At 41.0% G+C, this 18,488-nt stretch overlaps 1 protein-coding gene across 1 annotated transcript in view; it reads left to right on the top strand.

The window, feature by feature from the left end:
• The window catches only part of FAM114A1 (family with sequence similarity 114 member A1), a 1,202,629-nt gene that overhangs the window by 330,323 nt on the left and 853,818 nt on the right, over positions 1-18,488 (top strand). The window lies entirely within an intron of this gene.

The following is an 18,488-nucleotide window of genomic DNA, read 5'->3' as shown; positions in this document are numbered from 1 at the left end:
AGGGACAGGTTCATAACCCAGAGACTGCCCATACATGACAAGCATCGCACATCACTGACCCTCTTCAAGAGAAATATTGGTGAGTGGATGTATAATAGAAAATTCCCCCCGGGGATCACTCCAGTGGCTCTACTCAACAGAGACACTAGGAACTAAGGTTGGGTGGCACCATGCCAGGGTAATCCTATGGGCTAGGCTTGTAAAGGCTCCAGGACCATTAGCCTAGTACACACCTATGAAACCTGTGAAAAAGGGAGATCTTAGAGACTGCACAAATTGGTGTGAAATCACATTGTTTTCAGTCTCAGGCAAAGTTTTTGCCAATATATTACTGACTAGACTGAAAGGAGCAGTTGATGACAGACTCAGACAGGAACAGGCTGGATTTAGATCAAGTTAATCCTGCACTGACCAGATATTTGTGCCAAGACGAATTCTAGAAAAAGCAACAGCTTGGAAGAAACCAGTCATTGTCAACTTTGTGGACTTCAAAAAAACTTTTGACTGCATACACAGACCATCACTAGGGAACATCTTGGCAGAATATGGGATTTCTCCAAAATTCATCACACTCTTTAAGAGTCTGTATCGATATAGCAAGTGCACAATTTGGGTGAATAATGAGTACAGTGACTGGTTTGTGGTGGTCACTGGGGTACGACAGGGATGTATACTGTCTCCCTTGTAATTTGCAATAGTTATTGATTGGGTTATGCAGAAAGCATTACATGGAAGCTCAGTGGGACTGGAATGGGTCGATGATTGACGAGCTATGTGGCTGCACTTTTCTGATGACATAGCTCTAATTGATACAACATGGAGTGGAATGCAGACAATGACCACATCAGTGGAGAAACAGGGTGGAAAAGTAATCCTGAAAATTAATCCTGACAAATGCAAAGTGTTAGTCAGCTAAGCATGGAATGATGACAAATACATAACGGCTGTAGGATAAATATTAGATATGACAGAGAACTTCTGCCACCTGGGCAGTTTCATCTCTCATACAGGTAACTGTGAGAAAGAAGTGCTGGTTGGACTTGGAAAAGCAAGTACAGCATTCAGTAGACTATCCAAGATCTGGAGATCAAAACACATTGCACTGTCAACAAAGATGAAGCTATACCAAGCACTGGTGCTATCTACACTCTTATATGGTGCTGAGCTATGTCCAATCACAGCATCAGCCATGAGAAAAATTGAGGCTGCTAATCATAAATGGTTAAGATGCATTTTGATGATAATATGGAAGGACAAAGTAAAAAATGAGTGTGTCAGAGAGAACGCAACAATGGAAATTTGAAAATATCATTATGGAAAGAAGGCTATGTTGGTTTGGTCATGTCTACCGCATAAATACTAGCAAGATTCGTATACAATCCCTCAACTGGGAACTAGCTAGATGCAAGAGAAGACCAGGCAGACCTGAAAAAACTGGAAGGGAGTTGTAATAAGAGACCTCCTTTGCCTGAATATGACTTGGGATGAAGCTAAAAATGCAACAGTTGATAGGACACAGTGGAGTCAACTTGTTGCCAAATGCATCATTAATAGGTTCATAGGTGTTTACTAGGCTAATGACCACAAGGGCCTTTTTAATCCTTGTCATGCATCCCAAATCTCTGACAAGTTCTGACACCCTTGATAAGTGTAAGCAGGGGTTTGAGAGATGAATCATTTACAGGTTACCTGTGTCTATTAGAGACATAGGTGCCAAACCAGGGATGAATTTCTGGTTTCCCATCCATTGATGGGGGGGGCGGGGGGGGTGAACAGAAGACCAAAACACTTTCTCACCATGGAAGGACTTTATAAATGTGGAGAAAAGCACACTCTACTCGAGCAATGGTTCATCGCTTCATCAGGTGCCCTCTACAAGGAGGTAGATACCAAATCCATTTTAGAAGCAGTTACTTGGCCATTTCTTCACACATTCACAAAAGACTACAAGCTACATTTTTTCTGAAGGTCCAGGGCAGTGTTTGCCAGAACTCTTCTGTCTGTTCTCCTGGACTGTTTGTCCTCTTTTTCCTCTTAAACCTGTCACCATATTTCTCTTCAACTCTAGGAATCACCCATCTATTAAGAATACTTCAACAGTGACTCAGTGAGGACATAGTATAGTTGTGTAAGAACTTATAACAGTAGATATACTGATGATCACTGTTGCAGTAATCCTTGTCTCCCACCTTATTCCCCTTCTCTTTCCTCCTTTTTCGTACAAACACTATGCCTTACACTCACAGACACACACTCCCGGGATATTACAGCCTTTCTGAGCTGGAACTTGCTTATCCTTTTCAGACTAAGCCCCTCCTAACCGACCAGTCTCCTTCCTTGGTTTTCTTCAGGCTGTAGCTGGCTTGGAGATGGTCTGAAGATCTTGTATGTACCTTTGACTTTATACCCCTATGCTTAGAAGTTGAGGTCATCATTCAGATGTGCGTCTTAGGAAGGTAAAGATTTGGTACCCGACCGGACGTCGGTGAGCTACAACCCATCTGTTAGGAATACTGCAACAGTGATCAGTAGGACACCTACTGTTATGGTAAGTTCATACACAACTGTACTTTCTAAAGCTAAGCTAGTAGAAACTGTTGGGGAACAGATGAGGGTATAGAGACCAGGCAGACTAAAGGGTATGAAATACAAATAATGTTGCACCGAGTAATGATACATAGGTTCATAGGTTCATAGGTTGGTACTAGGCTATCGGCCCTAGGGTCTATACAAGCCTAGCCATAACAATTCCCTGGCTATTTCTTCACACACTATTTACTTCCCTGGACCCCTGTCTAGCAGGGCGACTGACGTGATACCCGTAGTGAATTTCCTTTCTCCCATCCAATCATCAAGGTTCCTTTTAGAGAGGGCCAAAGAGGCGCTCTGCTTGACATGTATGGGCACTCTATTCCAGAGTCTGGGGAGTCTCTGGGTCAGGAACCTATCCCTCCAGCATGTTTTGTTTATTGTGATAACAAGGTTTAGATCCCTGGAGCGTGTGGCTCTGGGGGATTGGGATTTCTTTAAGTGTAGCATGTCCAACAGCTCTGAGTTTGACATGGCCTTGTATGTTAAGCAGAGATTGCCTCAGAGTAGACGATATGCAACAGAGTATAGCTGGAGTTTAAGGCGGTCAGCATAGGACATCTGCTTTAGGCCTGTGATTCTTTTAGTGAGGTATTTCTGTGGCCTTTCCAGTTGTTGCAGATGTCTTAGGAGGTACATACCAAATGGGGTGTTGTATTCTATAATGGGTCTAATGAGGGATGAGTACAGTGGGACAATAACCTCCTTTTTTTCTGGATGAAAAGCCCTTAGTGATGAGGTGTGCCACATAGAAGGATTTCCTGAGTGTTGTGGTGATGTGGTTATTGAAAATGAGATCACTGTCCACCTGTGTCCCTAAGTCTCTTATCACACTTTCGGTGTTTAGTGTACTGCCACCTATGTGGTAATTCATAGGCACATGTTTTTTCCCAAAGGGGATAACTATACATTTCTTGGCATTGAGCTTGAGCCAATGGCTCTGGCACCAAGCATCTGTTTGTGTAAGGCCCTTTTGTAAAGTATCGGCATCATTTGGGGATTCAGTAATGGCTCCCAGTTTGCAGTCATCTGCAAACTTTATTAGCCAGAGTCCCTTAGTGTTGGCCTGTACTTCAGAGAAGTAGATGCCAAACAAGAGAGGTCCCGAGATTGAACCCTGAGGTACTCGACTTGTCACTTGTCTGGAGCTGGATTTGGAGTCAGCTACTTTTACAGTCTGGGTTCTGTCAGTAAGCCAGTTGGCAACCCATCGAGTGACGTAGGGATTAATGCCCAGCTTAGTAAGTTTATCTATGATTCCAGAGTGGGGGATGGTGTCATAGGCCTTGGCGAGGTCCAGATAGGCAGTGTGGATTGTCTTACCCTTGTCCACGGCTCTGGAGACTGATTCAAAGAAGTCATTCAGGTTCAGGAGACGAGATCGGCCCTTCACAAACCAAACTGGGTGGGGTCCAGTGTTTTAAGGTTGCCAGTGTCTTTGTTTATAAGTTCCATGATGATCCATTCCATGGCCTTGCAGATCAGGCTCGTCAGACTGATGGGGCGGTAGTTCCCAGGATCTAAGGTGGATTCCCCCCTTGTGGAGTGGGATAACTAGCTGTGCACCACTCAGTGGGTATGAAGCACTAGTTAGTTAGCTATTTTTTTTATTTTTTTTATAGTTTAGACTGTACAGTTACATGGAGAGAGAGAGGGAGAGAGAGATACAGACATACATATTCTGCAAGTATGAGATGATTTGTCAACTGGGAATGATGAAGTCAAGTTAGTGTGTAATCTTGTAGTCCACACAGATTTTGCCAAGTTCATCTGACTCCAATATTTGTGTACTTCTTTTTTGCCTTATTGACTAGTATGTGCCATCATGTTCCACGTGGGTTCTTTTTTCTTTCCATTGCTGCTACGCCATTTGTTAGTCTACAGGCAGTTCAACTGTTACAGCCAATTAACAAATGTATTATCATTTTGGTGCAAGCCAGTTTAGCATCTTTGTTAATGTAGCCTATAATTTAATTTATAGCTTATCTGTTTAGTTTGACTATTTCTTCTGCTGCAGCTATCAGTTTGTACTTGTATTTGCATCTTTTGCCTCTGACTTGTCACTTGAAAATTAGATGATCAGGGATTTGTTTTATTAATACCAGGTTACTGTCTGCAATGTCTGTCCCAGCCCTTTTTTTCTATCAAAAAGCATTGCTGATTATAAGTTAATAATTTACTCATGACACATGATTTTAGTATAGTACATTCTAGAAGGCTGGATGATGTGGGGATAGTGAATCATGAAGTGCAATGGATTAGCAAGGAGGAAGTAAGGATAGCTATGAAGAGGATGAAGAATGGAAAGGCTGTCGGTCGAGATGACATACCTGTGGAAGCATGGAGGTGTCTAGGTGAAATGGCAGTGGAGTTTTTAACCAGATTCTTTTATGAAATTTTGGAAAGTGAAAGGATGTCTGAGGAATGGAGAAAATGTGTTTTGGTACCAATTTTTAAGAATAAGGGTGATGTGCAGAGCTGTAGTAACTACAGAGGGATTAAACTGATGAGTCACAGCATGAAGTTATGGGAAAGAGCAGTGGAAGCTAGGTTAAGAAGGGAAGTGATGATTAGTGATCAGCAGTATGGTTTCATGCCGGGAAAGAGCACTACAGATGCGATGTTTGCTCTGAGAGTGTTGATGGAGAAGTACAGAGAAGGTCAGAAGGAGTTGCACTGTGTTTCTGTATATTTAGAGAAAGCATATGACAGGGTGTCTAGAGAGGAGTTGTGGTATTGTATGAGGAGGTCTGGAGTGTCAGAGAAGTATGCAAGAGTGGTACAGGATATGTACGAGGGTAGTGTGACAGCGGTGAGGTCTGCAGTGGGAGTGACAGATACCTTTAAGGTGGAGGTGGGATTATGTCAGAAAAATATGTATTAGTATATGTATTAGTAATGTGCTTAGTGCATTTAGAGCTTGAAAAGGGTTAACACATTTATTCTATTTTACACTGCATAAATCTGTACAAATTGCAGAAGCTTTCTGACCTTGTATTGTCAAGAAATATGTACAGCTAAAATCTTTGCTTATGCCTTGGAAATTTACTGAGAAGCAGATGATTTCTGCTTGTGTCAGGAAAATAATGAATAGAGCAATACCACTTGTATAAATGTTATGAAACTTAGACAAGGAGTTCCGCTTGTGCTGTGAGAAAATACACAGCTGCAGAAGCTATAGATAATTAGAACAAAAACTACTTGAAAATATGAACTGCAATCAGCATTTACTTGTGTCTGAGCTAGAAAAGTACCTTGAAATGTAACACATGCATTAGAACTATACAATAGAAGCTTGTAACGGGCTAGTCCCCACCAAGGCCAGGTTGTTTTTCTCAAAAGTTTCTCACAAATCTAGTCATGTCAGCAGAAAATCTGAGTAACATCTGCTGTAGAACAATACTGAAAGTTGTGTTTGATTAAGTCAGCTATAGAAGGCCATGTCTTGTAAAACAGTATAAGAATAGCATACTTCCTGTTAGTAATTAGGCAAAATCCTGTATTTGCATGTTTTTTGTCTCCTTGCTGCAAGTTATTAAATGTGCCTTAACTGAACCTTACGTATATTGGTCTTTGAAGTTTTTCCTTTGACAGATTGGTCCTTCGGACCGGAAACCCTCACTTCGCCTCGGATCAGACAGGCCAGGTGGCTTGAAACCGTACGGGGAAGAAACCACATTGGTTCTTCTTATTTGAAAAGCCTTCCGACTGAATTGTCATACAAAAGAGGCCAGCCACTTTCTGATCTATGACTGAAGGATGGGTTTACACGAACCAGGTGATTAATCACGAAGGCTCAGGTAAGGTGAATCTACCTTTTTTTTGTTTTAAATCAGGGACTAGATTTGCATTGTTTTTGTCAGGACTATATTTTTACAAGTCAGGGACAAGAAGTTTACTGTCTTGTCATAGATCAGGGAAACAGAGCAGGTAGGCAGTCATTCTGAAGAGACTATAACAAAATCCGTGGTACCACATTAAAAATAAGGAGTTACGTAATGATTAAAAGGGTAGAACAAAATGGGTAATAATTGAACAGAAAGATCCTAAAATCCGCCGTTAACCGAAGACGTGAAATACATGCAGTCATAGCGTGCTGATAATATTAAATACTACTCAAAATGGGTTAATAAGTATGAATTTGACGGTAAATTAGAAAAATCCTCGCTTATCAAACTTGTCAAACAGCTTAAAACCGATTCTAAAGGTCGGGTAAAAAAGCAACGTCAATTAGGAATTCCTCAGGCACACAGGTGGATTGAGGAAGTAAACCGTAGGGAACAAAAAAGCAATAATTCAAAAGCAATGTTTTTAGATAAGGAGGACAATAACTTAGTAATAGCATCAGCCCCTCCACCTCCCTTACCAGAATATGAAGCAAGTGAACAAGTTAGTCCACCCCAGCGATATCCTGCTGTCACTGTAAATAGAGATACTACAAAAGCGAAACCGTTTATTAGAGATCCCGTCGAGACTAGGTCTCGAACATGGGCAGGTAATTAAAAAGGGGACATTGAGCTATATCAAATGGGTAGGAATTCATGATCTATGAGTGAAGAAGAAATATGCCCACTTATAGAAGTGCCTAATCCTCAGGCAGGGCAAGAAGGTCAGGACCCAACTATCCTAGTGTATAGACCCTGGACTCCGGAAGACATCCGGAAAGCCACTGAAGGATTTCCCCATCCAAAAATTAATTTTAGAAAGTTCTTAGAAGATTTGCAAGGAATGAGGCTGAGTTATAATTTAAACGGAGAAGAGGTAGAAAAAGTAGTCAGACAAATTGTGGGACCAGATTGGCACATTATTAGTGGCGACTGGAATCCCCGTAACGCTGCACTCAGGCCCCTCCCACATAGCAGCGCAGAGCTAGACAACAGAGTGAAAGGTCTTGCAGACTCTATCTCTGAATGGAAGCCTAGGGCAGACTGGACTTGCATTAATCAATGCATCCAACAAGAAGGCAAAACTGTTGACAGATATTATGCCAGACTGTTAGAATGTTTTAATAACCATTGTGGAATGCAGGTTTCTGAAGATCAGACACAAGATTCCCCATATGAGTAGCCGCTAAAGAATGCATTTTTGAAAGATAGTATTGCACCCATAAGCAGTTTTATTACAAAGCACACGGTAGATCATCGTACAAGCAGATTATAGTCATTACTTGAATATGCTAGGCATGCCGAAAGGCATTTTAATAGCAAAAAGAAAAAGAAAGCCCATGTATTTTCTGTAGAAGATGGAGCAGAAGTTTATGTAGTACAGTCCGGGAAAAAGGGCAAGAGAAATGCCCAGGGAAACAAACAATCTGATCAGCGATCAGAGGACTTTGAAGGGCGAAAGAAAAGGGGTGAATGTTTTAAATGTGGTAAAAAGGGACACTTGGCAAGGGATTGCAAGAAAAACAAGAAGGCAACCACGGAAGACAAGGAGGGTGAGGACTGACTATATGATAGTCAGGAATCACTAGAAGGGGATAGCAGAGATATGACAAATGAAAATGTGATAGAGGGAGTAGAGAATGTGACAGAAGGAATGGAGGAAGTGCAGGAAGTTACGGATAGTGAAGAAAATGAAATATTGGATTTAGCTTTATTGAGCTTAGAGCTCTATTTAGCAGACATGAAACCAGAAGTTACACTCCTGGTAGAAGGGAGGGAAGTCAGATTCTTGTGTGACTCAGGGGCATCACAGACCCTGATACATCCCTCCAAACTGCCAGAGAATTCAGAGTCACCTGATTACATATTAGTGAAAGCAGCTAATGGACAGCTGTATCGGGAGACCCTCTCCCATAATATTGCAGTAACTGATCCTGTTACAGGATTGACCCAGAAAAGCAAAATTGTTGTTTTTGCAAAATTGTTGTTTCTGCAAAATGCCCAGTGAATCTCTTGGGCAGAGACCTTATGCAGCTATTTAGTATAGCAGTAGTTCCGACTATGCAGGGTATGGAAGCACAGTGACAAATTGATACCTTTGCAGTGCAATCGGAGGGTGAAATGTTTTATTGGTACAGCCAGGACTTGGTTACGACTGGTCCAAGGGCAGTAACCGAAGAGTTGATGAACGTAGCCATCAGCAAGTTCCCCTCCCTTGACATTGATAAACAGCATTTGTTGCACTGTACTCTGTATTATTGTAACACACCAGGACCTGATAAGGAATATGAGCAAGAATTGTTTAGAAATCGTGCAAACAGATTGATATTACGTAATCTGTACTGGGACACAGAAGGGAACAGTGTAGCCAGCTGTTCATTGCCCCAGGAGTTCTTTGCACTTTATAAATCTAATCAATTACCACATGTTAGCTTAACTAAGGACAAGAATGTAAAATGGGTAGACTTAGGAGAAAAAGTCACGAGATGGGAAAAACAGACAGAGTTAGAACTGTCAGAACAGGGAATACAAATGCATAAGTTGAATTGGATAACTCAGACCCACCCAGCCGTGCACTTGCAGTCTAGCAAGGACAGCTGATTAGCACTCCTATTAAAGGAGGAAGAGAATGCCTTACAGAATATACCAGAAACTCTCTGGTCAACAGGAACGTCAGATGTAGGACTTATTCGTACAGCGGGGCCAGTTACTGTTACGCCAAAGTCAGCATTTAGACCACAGAAAAGACAGTATCCCTTAAGAAAAGATGCAGAGGTAGGAATCAAACCTATTATAGCAGCTTTACTTAAGGAAGGGGTGCTGGCGGAATCTCCTGATTCACCATGTAACACACCCTTATTTCCTGTTCAGAAAGCGAATGGAGAATGGCGTATGGTCCAAGATTTACAAGCCGTAAATGACGCAGTAATACCAGACACACACACCCTGTTGAATGATTTAAAACCTCAACAGAAATATTTTTCTGTGGTAGATATCAGCAATGCGTTCTTCTCAATACCGATATACCCTGACAGCCAGTATTGGTTTGCATTCACATTTTAGGGGAAAAGGTATACATATACACGACTACCACAGGGATATTGTGAAAGTCCGACAATATTCTCACAAGAAATGGCAAGCAACTTGGCGGGATTTACCCCACCGAGAAGTAGTCAGATTTTACTTTATGTTGATGATATCCTGCTGGCGGCCCCCACCCAGCAAGATTGTAAAGAAGATACCATAGCGCTATTACAATTTTTAGCCACTGAAGGACATAAAGTAAACAAAAATAAACTGCAGCTTTGGAAAAAACAAGTTAAATACCTAGGATATGTAATATCCAAGGAGGGTAGGACATTAGATGAGGACAGAAAAATAGTGATTTTACAAGCACCAAAACCCACTACCAAGAAGGAAATGATGTCCTTCCTGGGTACGACTAATTTATGTTGGTGCTGGATTCCAAACTATGCCTTGGAATCTGCACCTCTGACTAACCTGATTTATAAAAAGCCTATGGCAGCACAGGATTTGTTACAATGGACACCAGAAGCAGAATCTGCTTTCTGCAAACTGAAACAGTTAATAGCGCCCTCATTAGTTTTGGGATTGCCAAACTATCATAAACGTTTTTTCCAAACTGTAGATTGTAAGCAAGGTTATATGACATCAGTGTTAACACAGCAGCATGGGGACAAGCAACGCCCTATTGCTTATTATTCATCACAACTAGACCCAGTGGCACGGTCTTTACCTCACTGTGTACAAGCAGTAGTTGCAGCTACAATAGCAGTACAGGCTTCGGCCTCAGTAGTTTTGTTCCACCCTCTCACGTGCCTCATGCAGTCGCGATTATTTTACTGCAAGAGAAGGTAGCATATCTTTCTCCTGCTAGGCATCTTTCCTGTATGACTATATTGTTGAGCCAACCTCATATGACAATTGAACGATGTACGACTTTGAACCCTTCTACCTTGCTCCCAAACCCTGCAGATGGCACACCACACAGCTGCCTGCAGGTAATTGAGCAAAAGACACTGCCTAGAAAAGATCTCACGGATGTCCCCTTGGATGATGCCGAGGTGACATACTACGTGGATGGCTCGTGCAAAAGGGGTCCTGCAGGACAGAACCTAGTAGGATATGCAGTAGTTTCTGATACTGACATTATAGAAGCTAAATCTTTACCACACAATTTATCTGCACAGGCAGCAGAATTGATTGCCTTGACACGGGCATGTACCTTAGCAAAGGGTAAATGTGTAAACATTTTTACTGACAGCCAGTACGCTTTTTCTACTGTACATGTTTTAGCGCAACAGTGGAAAAATCGAGGAATGGTAACATCTACTGGCAAACCAATCAATCATGCACAGTTTATTTTAGATCTTTTAGAATCTATTCAGTTACCTCAGAAAGTAGCTATTTGTAAATGTACAGCTCATACCAAGCAACAGTTTAGGATTTCAAAAGGTAATGCGAGAGCTGATACAGCTGCAAAGCAGGCAGCTTCAGAAGTATTTCTTTTGAATGAGGAATTACAACCCTCTGAGATTTTAGATGTAGAAATGTTAAAGACAAGGCAGACACTTACTACGCAAGCTGAAAAACAAAGATGGGTAAAACAAGGAGCAATTCTCGAAAAGGGGCTGTACATCTCTAAAGAAGGGAAACCGATATTGCCATCTAATTTGTTTAGATATGCAGCTTTGTTGAGCCATGGGCAGTGCCATGTCTCAACAGGGGGGATGGTACAGCTGGTGAACCAAGTGTTCACGACATACAGATTCTTAAACTACTCTAAAAAATTTTGTTCGATGTGCCACGTTTGTAATAAACATCATGCACAAGGGGCGTTAAAGCCCAAGCAAGGGAGTTTCCCTACACCACCGTATCCGTTTCATACTATCTGTATGGATTTTATAGAATTGAACAAATGTTAAAATAAGATGTATTGTCTTGTCATTGTAGATATGTTTTCCAGATGGGTGGAAGCCTTTCCGACTAAAAATCCAGATGCGGCAACCATGGCGAAAATTCTCGTTAAAGAAATCATTCCTAGATTCGGCATTCCGGAAAGGATCTACAGTGACAACGGCACATACTTCGTAAACCAGACCATACAACAGTTAAGTAAACATTTTGGTATTTCTTTAAAAAATCATTGTGCATACCACCCACAATCTGCAGGGCTAGTCGAGAGGCATAATGGGATTTTAAAGAGTAAGCTAAGGAAGTTAATAGTAGAAACACAGAGGAATTGGGTGTACTGTCTGCCCCTGGCACTGTTGAGCATGAAAACTTTTCCGAATGCCAAGGGATTGACTCCTTTTGAAAAACTATTTGGAAGGGCTTATTATATACCTCAGTGGAAATCTCTCATGCCCGCAGACCAGGAAGCCGACTGTACACCCGCAGAGTAGATGAGAAATCTGTTAAATTCTAAACATTTGTTGCAGTCAAATTCTGTTTCAGATAAAGAACAAACCAGACCGTCAGAAGTGGCAGTGGTCTCAGGTACCTGGATCTGGGTGAAGACAATAAAGAAAAAGAATTGGGCATCACCAAAGTGGGAAGGTCCATATCAAGTGCTTCTGTCAACACCCACTGCAGTCAAGATAGCAGAGCGCGCCTCCTGGATCCACCTGACGCACTGCAAACTAGTCAAAAACTTTGAACTGGACAAAAATCTTGTCACATGCCAAGAGTAAAAATGATAGAGTCCGGAAGAAACAGGAATGCAGAACAACCCTTTCCTCAGAAGTATTGCATAATCATCCTGTTAACTGTACTAGTAACAATAATCATTTTGCTGTGGCCTTTCCTTTTCCCAGCCACACAGACTGAACTGAATAAACATGAAGCGTTACTCATAGACTGGCATCCAAACTTTAACACTTACCAGGCAATTAAATATGTGTATGCTGAGACTTTCAATGTTTCGAATTGCTGGATTTGCACAGATTTGCCAACAGCATACGGGGGGTTATTAATGACTACGGTCCCCCTAGGGGTCAATGAGACCTGGGAAAATTTGATTTATGATACCTCAACCATTACATCACAAGATAAAATAGCATTGCACTTGTCTGTTCCACAAAAGGGAACTGTGTGTTTTTATAAAAATGATACTGTTCAGGTGGGTTGGAGCAATTGCAATGTGACTGTTCTTATAAATGTTACACTAAAGGTAACAATGCAGATTTTTATTGTAATACAAACTATGATTCATTTCTTGGATTGATGCACAAAACAATTGATGAAGTAAAACATAATTCTGTTCTTTATAAACAACTGTCTATAATTGATAGAAAAATGTTTCATGCAGGGCAAGTGTATATTCATAGCAAAGTTACTACTAAAGTAGAGGACCGTTATTTTGTGTGTGGCAGAAAGGCATACAAATGGTTACTTGAGAATTGGTCCGGCAGTTGTTTTTTGGGTTACCTGGTTCCGGCCATACGACACACTGCAGTTTTGCCTCGAGGAAAAATTCGAAATGTCCGAGAGGTCTCAAGAAACCTGTAAATCCAGTGGGACAAATTGATGCGCGTTGGAAAAACCATCATTCTATAGGAAATGGACTGACACATATGGACTTGAGTGATAGTGTTATATCGTGGGCAGGCATATTACCAGCATATGGAGCAGTGAAATCGATCTGGGAGCTGAGAAAACTGTCTAAACTTCTCGAAGTAATGAGCAACACAACTTTTTCCGCTCTCGAATTGGTGACTGATGAAATGAATGCCATGAGAACTGTAGTGCTTCAAAACCACATGGCTCTCGACTTCACCCTAGCGGTGAGAAGTGGTACTTGCGCTTTAATCCAGGAAGAGTGCTGTTCATATATTCCTGACCATAAACACGAGATAGACAATCATCTTGAGGTAATTCAGCAAGTGTCGGCCATGACCAAACCAGGCCCAAACCCACCAATGGACTTTTTCCAGAAATGGTTTGGGGGGTGGGGTGCCATCCTAATGAACATCCTGATTGCCATTTGTGTAGGAATGCTCCTACTGGGAGTATGTGTTTGTTGTGGCATCCCCTGCATGAAAAGACTGATTAAAGACTTTATAGACATGTCAGTTTCTGAGACCTTATATCAAAGTGCTGAGTTTGAAGAACTATTGAAAAACTGAAATACTTTCATAAGTTTAAACTGAATGACTCTCTTAACTGCAAATCCTGAGTAGGAAGAGGTTAGGAGAAGAAAAAAATGTTTATGCTTATTTTGAAAGTATAATAAAAGTATTAAAAGGAGGGAAATGTCAGAAAAATATGTATTAGTATATGTATTAGTAATGTGCTTAGTGCATTTACACTGCATAAATCTGTACAAATTGCAGAAGCTTTCTGACCTTGTATTGTCATGAAATATGCGCAGCTAAAATCTTTGCTTATGCCTTGGAAATTTACTGAGAAGCAGATGATTTCTGCTTGTGTCAGGAAAATAATGAATAGAACAATACCACTTGTATAAATGTTGTGAACCTTAGACAAGGAGTTCCGCTTGTGCTGTGAGAAAATACACAGCTGCAGAAGCTATAGATAATTAGAACAAAGACTGCTTGAAAATATGAACTGCAATCAGCATTTGCTTGTGTCTGAGCTAGAAAAGTACCTTGAAATGTAACACATGCATTAGAACTATACAATAGAAGCTTGTAACGGGCTAGTCCCCACCAAGGCCAGGTTGTTTTTCTCAAAAGTTTCTCACAAATCTAGTCATGTCAGCAGAAAATCTGAGTAACATCTGCTGTAGAACAATACTGAAAGTTTTGTTTGATTACGTCAGCTATAGAAGGTCATGTCTTGTAAAACAGTATAAGAATAGCATACTTCCTGTTAGTAGTTAGGCAAAATCCTGTATTTGCATGTTTTTTGTCTCCTTGCTGCAAGGTATTAAATGTGCCTTAACTGAACCTTACGTGTATTGGTCTTTGAAGTTTTTTCCTTTGACAGTTTACATCAAGGATCAGCTCTGAGCCCTTTCTTATTTGCAATGGTGATGGACAGGTTGACAGATGAGATCAGACAGAAGTCCCCATGGGCTATGATGTTTGCAGATGACATTGTGATCTGTAGTGAGAGTAGGGAGCAGGTGAAGGAGACCCTGGAGAGGTGGAGATATGCTCTAGAGAGAAGTGGAATGAAGGTTAGCAGGACTAAGACAGAATATATGTGTGTGAATGAGAGGGAGGATAGAGGAATGGTGAGGATGCAAGGAGTAGAGGTGGCGAAGGTGGATGAGTTTAAATACTTGGGGTCAATAGTTCAGATTAATGGTTAGTGTGGAAGAGAGGTGAAGAAGAGAGTACAGGCAGGATGGAGTGGATAGAGAAGAGTGTCAGGAGTGATTTGTGATAGACGAGTACCAGTAAGAGTGAAAGGGAAGGTATACAAGAGGGTAGTGAGACCAGCTATGTTATATGGGTTGGAGACAGTGGCATTGACAAAAAGGCAGGAGTTAAAGCTGGATGTGGCAGAGTTAAAGATGTTAAGATTTGCACTGGGTGTGACGAGGGTGGACAGGATTAGGAATAAGTATATTAGAGGGTCAGCCCAGGTTGGAAGGTTTGGAGACAAAGCCAGAGAGGCAAGATTACGTTGGTTTGGGCATGTGCTGAAGATGGATGCTGAGTATATTGGGAAAAAGATGCTAAGGATGAAGCTACCAGGTAACAGGAAAAAGGAAGGCCTAAGATAAGGTTTATGGATATGGTGAGAGAGGACATGCAGGTGGTTGGTGTGACAGAGCAAGATGCAGAGGACAGGAAGAAATGGAAACAGATGATCCGCTGTGGCGACCCCTAACCGGAACAGCCGAAAGATGATGATGATATTGTAGTAGTGAGCGTAATTTTATGGTGGTTGGGGCACTTCCATTTTTTTCATCATAAAAAGCTATTGTAAAGGATAGGGGATTGTTCGTAGTGCATATAAGAATTATTGATGAAGGCTTGGTTTTAAATTGTATTGCATGCGTAAAGGAACAAGTCGTTTGAGGTAGTCTTTTGATTGCATAGTGCAAAATGTGCAGCCACTGTGGTAAGTATTTTGGGACAGATAGAAGTTGCTTTATTGTATTTTTATTGCCATGATAGGTCCATTTGTTTGCTTATCCAGTTTTAGCCAGATAAGTCACTTCAGAGTAATGGGAGAGCTGGAGCCTATCCCAGTTTTCAGTGACTAGTTGTAAGACAAGCGAAATGAATCTTAGAAAGCTCGCAAGCCATCACAGAGCACATGGATATTCATGCATGCACGCACACACACACACACACACACACACACACACACACACACACACACACACACAGAAACACACACACACAGAAACACACACACTCATTTGCACATGGCATGCACATCTACAGGCAGTTTGGAGGCTCTCCAGTTCATCTACAACAGTCCTTGTGAACATATAGAAATGACAGCTCATTTGACTACTGGACTGGAGAACCAAGAACTATGACGTAACAACATTAACCTCTGTAATTGTGTTGCTTCATTATACTTTCAAGTTTATTTGTTTTAGAGGAACAGTCTTTATCATAGTTTGTGTATAGGGTTTTATCTCTTTAACCTACCTGCCTGATAATTAGCAGCCGTGCTGTGACCTCCCTTACCCACTTGCTCCATTCCAGACAAGGGCCAGTCATGAAATGCCATTGTACAACCAGCCATTAGGATTTTTGTTAAGTGTTTACATGTCCTTATGGCAGTTTGACTGCTTCACTTGACAATACTGGTGTTTGATGTTTGCTAATTCCTGCACATACACAAATCCAGTTTGTGAAATGTTGTGATGTCTGGTGTGGCATGAGGATTCATGACCCTCAGTGCTGCCTGCTGTGTCTCTGAGCCCCCTTAGAGTCAGCAATGCAATGCAATGGACTAGAGACTACCTTCCCTCCACCCCCAAGTTGGGCAGCTGATGCTTTTTTTACCCTTCCTGGCCAGTACTTCCAGCACTCAGCTTCCTAAATGGTTATGAGTGGTCTGAATCACAGTCAGGGCTTCATTACTTTCTGGAATGGATCTATTTTATTGTATTTTGAAGGACAGTATTTTTAGGGGATAAGATAAAAATATTTAAAGACTGGACTGTGACCAGCAAGTAGTACTTCATACCTCATCATCAGCAGTTGGAGTACCTGTTTCGCGCTGTATCTTTTTTTTTCACCCCCCCCTTATCCAAACAAGACTGAACTCACTGGCTTCTCTACCTGCACCCAGTGTGCACATTCATTCTCTGGCTGTGGCAGTTTGAACTCCACAAGAGTTGTGAGAGCCCTACAGCCCATTAATTCCTGCCCAGGAATCCTCCATGAGCTCATTTGTTCTGTGGCAAGAGTCCGGTGTTAGAGAGTTGGCCAGTTTACTTGCTCCCATCTTCCTCTGCCAGGTTCTGCAGACACTTAAGATGCTGTTTGATCTTTGGTCACCTGCAGCATACATAATCAGGGATTTATTCCTCTTCACCATGGAGCTGGCTGTCCAGTACTGCATCTTATTCATTTCAAGGCTTGCTTGATAAAAAGGCTATGAAAAATTGTAATGGCAGAGACCAGAAGAACAACAAACAATTCAAACTAACTTTGCAAATATTATTCTTAATTTGATAATTTCATAGCCCATCCTATTTATCTTGCAGATGATTAAAAACTGTGAACACTTTATAATAATGCATTTTATTTATATACATCTCTAAAGGCGATGACTGCAGAATCAGATGCTGTTAAGGTTCTGACCGTGTGTATGCCAAAGGGGCCTATCCTAGATATGTATTTTTCTATAGTATTTGGACGTACTACTACTTGGAAAACATTTGAGGCCAGGCAACTGGTCAAATACTTTTCCCTTTGACATTGTAAATTCATCCTTGTACATACAGCTGTGAATTAAACCAGTGTAATCTGTGATGTTTAAACTATATTCATTTGTTTAAATAAGAATTGCTGTGAGTAAATCCCAAGATAATTAATGCAAATACCAGTATATAACAATATATGCACATGGATACTCAGTATTAATATTAATCTTTTGAACATTCTGCATCTGATACTAGTTTAACCGTCTACTTAAAACTTAACAATAATTAGTCTAGGATGGCAATTCTGGTGAATGTAGTAACTGTATTGACTTAAGACTTTTTATCCTTCTGTTTGAAAATGAGCATGTGACAGCAAGGTAGACATGGTTTGTCATGAGAAGGTGCAATTGTCAGCTCTCAGGGAATGAAACTCAGATCAGAGTCATCACTTTAATGATAGAGATCCCTCTGAAAATATAGCTATAGTTGCTGTAAACCTCTGTTATGTCCTAAGGTGAGCTTACAGCCACAGAAGGCTCAAAAAGATTTGATTTTTAACATGATCATCTGTAGAAGTATAAAGAGCAAAATATCTGTGTGTTTTATGAACGAATGACAGTCTTCATGGGCAACAATGCACAGTGAATGATGACTGGTGTGCTGTGAATAAGTGGAATGATTGGAAGACTGAGTGCATTAGTATGAAAGAGAGCAGGTGATGTATTAATGAATCTGTGTGTTTTATGAATCGCCATTTAGATGGGCTCCCTTTTTCTTATGGAGGTGACCAAACATTTTTCTATACTGCTACTGTTTTGCATTTTTGTCCCACGTTAATATAGAAGTTAGGTTTTTACATGCATTCCCATTTAATAGTTTGGTAAACTAAATGATATGAGAGAAAGAAAAAAGGATAATGCAAGTAATTATTTTTGTGACTGGAGCATGCGTAAGGTGAGTAATCAGATGAAAGAGCATATAACTCTGAGAACGTGTTATAATAACTAGACAGAATGGTGGTTGGTATTTGAAGGTAAATATAAATTAAATTATTTACAGTGGTTCATAGGTAGGTACTAGGCTATTGGCTCTAGGGCCTATATAAGCCTAGCCAAAAGGTACCCTGGCTTTCGCCACCCAAAAAAATAATTTTCCAGTGCCACTGTTGAGCAGAGCCACAGAAGTGATCC

The sequence above is a fragment of the Protopterus annectens genome, chromosome 2.part1, assembly GCF_019279795.1.
Source record: "Protopterus annectens isolate FY-2018-M chromosome 2.part1, PAN1.0, whole genome shotgun sequence".
Lineage (NCBI taxonomy): Eukaryota > Metazoa > Chordata > Ceratodontiformes > Protopteridae > Protopterus > Protopterus annectens.
The sequence above is the reverse complement of the archived record's forward strand: the minus strand, read 5'-3'. Positions and strand labels throughout refer to the sequence as shown.